Source organism: Dromiciops gliroides, chromosome 3, assembly GCF_019393635.1.
Source record: "Dromiciops gliroides isolate mDroGli1 chromosome 3, mDroGli1.pri, whole genome shotgun sequence".
NCBI classification, from domain to species: domain Eukaryota; kingdom Metazoa; phylum Chordata; class Mammalia; order Microbiotheria; family Microbiotheriidae; genus Dromiciops; species Dromiciops gliroides.
Window position 1 is genome coordinate 392,403,917 of NC_057863.1, and position 4,048 is coordinate 392,407,964.

Below are 4,048 nucleotides of genomic sequence, written 5' to 3' on the forward strand. Positions count from 1 at the left end.
GAAGGATGCTTTCCCATATCCTGCCCTGAAGAACCTCTTTTTAATTCTTCTCAAATAATCATTGTGAAAGTGTGGTTTTATAATCCTGTCTGAAAGACCTCTGATCAAAACTTTAAGTGGTGTATCGTTTTTTTGTTTGTGGGTCATTATTATTGTATTGATGTTCCATTAATAATAAAAATATCACACATACATATATGTAAATGTAAATATACTTACATAAATTATACATATACATATATATACACACACAACAGTTTACAAACTGCTTTCTCCACAATAGCTCTGTGAAGTCGGTAGTAAAGACGTTATAATATCTATTTTATATATCAGAACACTGAGTGTTATAAATATTGTAAATTTCCCAAGTTCACATTTGTCAGAGGCCAGACAAATCCATTTTAGAGCTTCTTGTCCAGTCCAGTGCTTTCGTCTGTATCAAATTGCCAAAGAGCATCACACCTTTCTGATGGTGTATATATGTGTGTGTGAGAGATACTACTTCACATTTGCAATAGTTCTTGATACTTTTCAAAGCCTTTCTGATACAATGTTCAATACATTCTTTCCCCATTTTGAAAGCTGGATCAAGAACTCTTCAATGCATTACCTAACATCACACATCTGGTTAGTGGCAAAGGAAGATACCCAGGTATCCTGATCTTATGGTCAGGTCTCCTTTAAATCAATGACATAGATTCTGGGCGTATTACAATATACACTTCTAGGTCCAAAATATGTTGGAATACAAATCTTGGTCATGATTGGATGCTTGATTGTATCATGCAATCAATTTCATAGCATGGATTTATTGGATGGAACCAATTAGCAATTATCTCCTCTAGACAAGGAAAAAAAAAAGTTGAGTCAAAATGAAACCAAAAGAAACTCAAGTTTGTTGAATAGTTTTAGCACTATGATGTTACTCACTAATTATGACCAATAAATTCTATAAGAAGGGCTGTTAGGGGCAGCTAGGTGGCGCAGTGGATAAAGCACGGCCCCTGGATTCAGGAATTCCTGAGTTCAAATCCGGCCTCAGACACTTGACACTTACTAGCTGTGTGACCCTGGGCAAGTCACTTAACCCCATTGCCCTGTAAAAACAAACAAACAAACAAACAAACAAACAAACAAACAAACAAACAAACAAAAAAAGAAGGGCTGTTAATCATTTGTATCCCCACTTAATCCCATTTTCTCCACCTAAATTAATTAATTGATCATCTCCTGAAAATGCTTTATGCTTTTTTACCTTTTCTCATTCCATGCCCATCTGGTGTTCCCACCTTCGAACACACTTCCCCAAATCATAGATCATAGAATGTTACATTTAAGAAGGACTTTAGAGGTTATATAAAACTCCCTCATTTTATAGATCAGGAAACTAAATCCCAGAAAACTAAAGTGAATTTTCCATGGTCACATAGTAATTGGCAGAGCCAGGATCCAAGTTCAGTGCTCTTTTCACTACAGTATGTTGCATCTACTTCTTTCTAAATATTACGTATGCTTTACCTGTCAAGTCCCTTTCCAGATAGACTTCCCTGATTATTCTAGATAGTCAAAAGCAATTTCTTCCTTCTCTGACCTCAGAGGATTGTTCTTTGGTTTGAAGAATATTGAATGCTTAGGAGTCAGGGAACACAGTAAGCCCAATTTAATGGAACTTTGGTTGAATTCTTTCATTGTTCTGTCCATAATTTCTTCAACTATTAAATGAGGACTTACTTTACTCTTTAAGGTTTCTTTTGATTGCAGTATTCCATAGCTTACATCATGTATTTGTTTTGCTGGCAATTGATGTTATACTGCCTCATTATATCTCTGCTGCTGCTGAGCTCTTAATGTCTAGTATTCATATAGTTGCCTTGTCTCACCAACTAAACTGTAAGCTTCTAAGAACAAGAGACTTTTGTTTATGTGTATTTCTTTCCCCTTTAATACATGATAGTGTTCTGGGTGACAAGTAAATGCTCAATCAACAGTTGTTAATTTGAGTCATTAAATTATTTAAAAATGTTTTGTTGAAATAGATACAAGAGGAACTTTTGAGCATTATATATCTTTCTAAAATGATTTCTTGGCAGAATAGGGAAAGTAGAGTTTTCATCACATGGTAGAAGTCATTATTAGATTTGGGGGACAAAAAGATATGGAGAAAATAGTATGATCTTATGCTGCAAGGAAAATGGGATTTATGCATTCAAAGTCAAAAGGTGTATCTGGGACTTGGAAGGATGAAGGAAACTCATTTTATAAAGGAAAAAAAAAGCAAACAACTTATGAAAAATGGCATTTCCTTTCCTCCTGTAAAATGGATAATGACTATGTCAAAAGATATGAAAACATCTGGATAAAAAGTGAGAAATTCAGTGACACGCCTGGATATTTTGTCCACAAGACTCCAAAACTGTGGTGTATTTGGAAACACAGAGATAAATTACTTAATTGTTTAGCTCTTAACCAGATGTCTGGTCTTATGTTATACCAAACATTCATATTAAATCACATTTTTAACCTTTTATCCAAATGTTCACTGTCATTAAGAGGAAAAGCACTAATGAATACCAGAAGATATGAAATTGCCAAGAACAGAAAGATAATTTTATAAAATTTTATAAAATTTTATTTTTATATATTCCAATAGGTGGCCGGTACGGACCCATAATTACAAGACAAAGAGACGCATTATGAATAAAAGTAATCCTCATATAACTAGCAGTAAAGAACAAAAAATTTAACTTAAAAAATGACTCCCTGAGGAAATATTTTGGTGTACACACATATATTGAGAGATATTTATGGAATTTGGGCACTTAATGAACTACTTTTTGATAATTACAAATATCAGAGAGTTAGATTTTTGAACTAGTATCAGACAAAAACACAATTGGCAGTTTTCAGAATTATTCATATTCTTAAATTCTAAGGAATATAGTTTTCTATCTAGGATAGCATCAGTGTGAGGTTGAAAGCATTCATGATAGATGAACACCAGGGCTACTTTTCAGCCACAAGAACTAATGCATTACAAGGATTGTATCTTACAAGATCATAGATTTAGAGGTGGAAGATACCCTAGAGGGCAACTAGTTTAACTTTTCCATTCTACAGATTAGTAAAGTGAAGCCCAGAGAGGTTAAGTTTCTTTTGTAAGATTACACAAAGAGAAGAGGTGATGATTTTGTCATCTCAGAGTGGAAATGACAGAAGGATGGAGCTGTCCAGAAGAGGCCAGGTATAGCAATGCAGATACACAATTAAAGATCTGAAAGATACCATACGTCTAGCCAGGCAAACAATTAAGTGGAGAGAAATCAACTGAGAGTCGGAGAGAAAGTCTTACAATTACTCTTTCTGGGTCCACCTTGAATGTCTGTTTTCTATGTAGCCAAGTAATCCTTTTACTTCTTCCCTGTTCATTCTAGATGCCACTTTCCACAGTAAGCGTTTCAAATCTTTTCTCTCCTCAAGCCTCCTATAGTACCCTCTCCTCCTCTCCTGACTGCTGAGCACTGCACCTCATATATTACTATGACTGAGGAAATAGAGGTTGTTCAGCATAAGCTCCCTCTTTTCTCCTTCTTTACATCTCAAAACCTCTTAGCAAGTCTCTTCTTTACTTCAGTCTTTGTTGAATAGATGGCTCTTCTTTCTGGCTAGACCAACCCATACATACACATATATATGCAAATACATATACAGACACACACATGTGTATGTACACAGACATATACATACATACATACACACAAATATACACATACATATACCACTCTCTCATGTCTCCTCCAGTCAGTCAACAAGCATTTTTAAGAACTTAATATGTACTGGGTACCATGCTAAATGCTTGGAATACAAATATAAATAAGAAATATGGTTTCTGCTCTCACAATCCAATGGGGAAGAGAATACATAAAAAGAAGCTGAAAGGAGGTAGGGTTAGAGGGAAGGTAGCCAGCAGTCCAGTCCAAAGGATTACAGTTTGATGAGAAATGAAGAGTTGGTTGGCCTGGGAGGCTTGTTTAAATAGAGAATTTGGGAG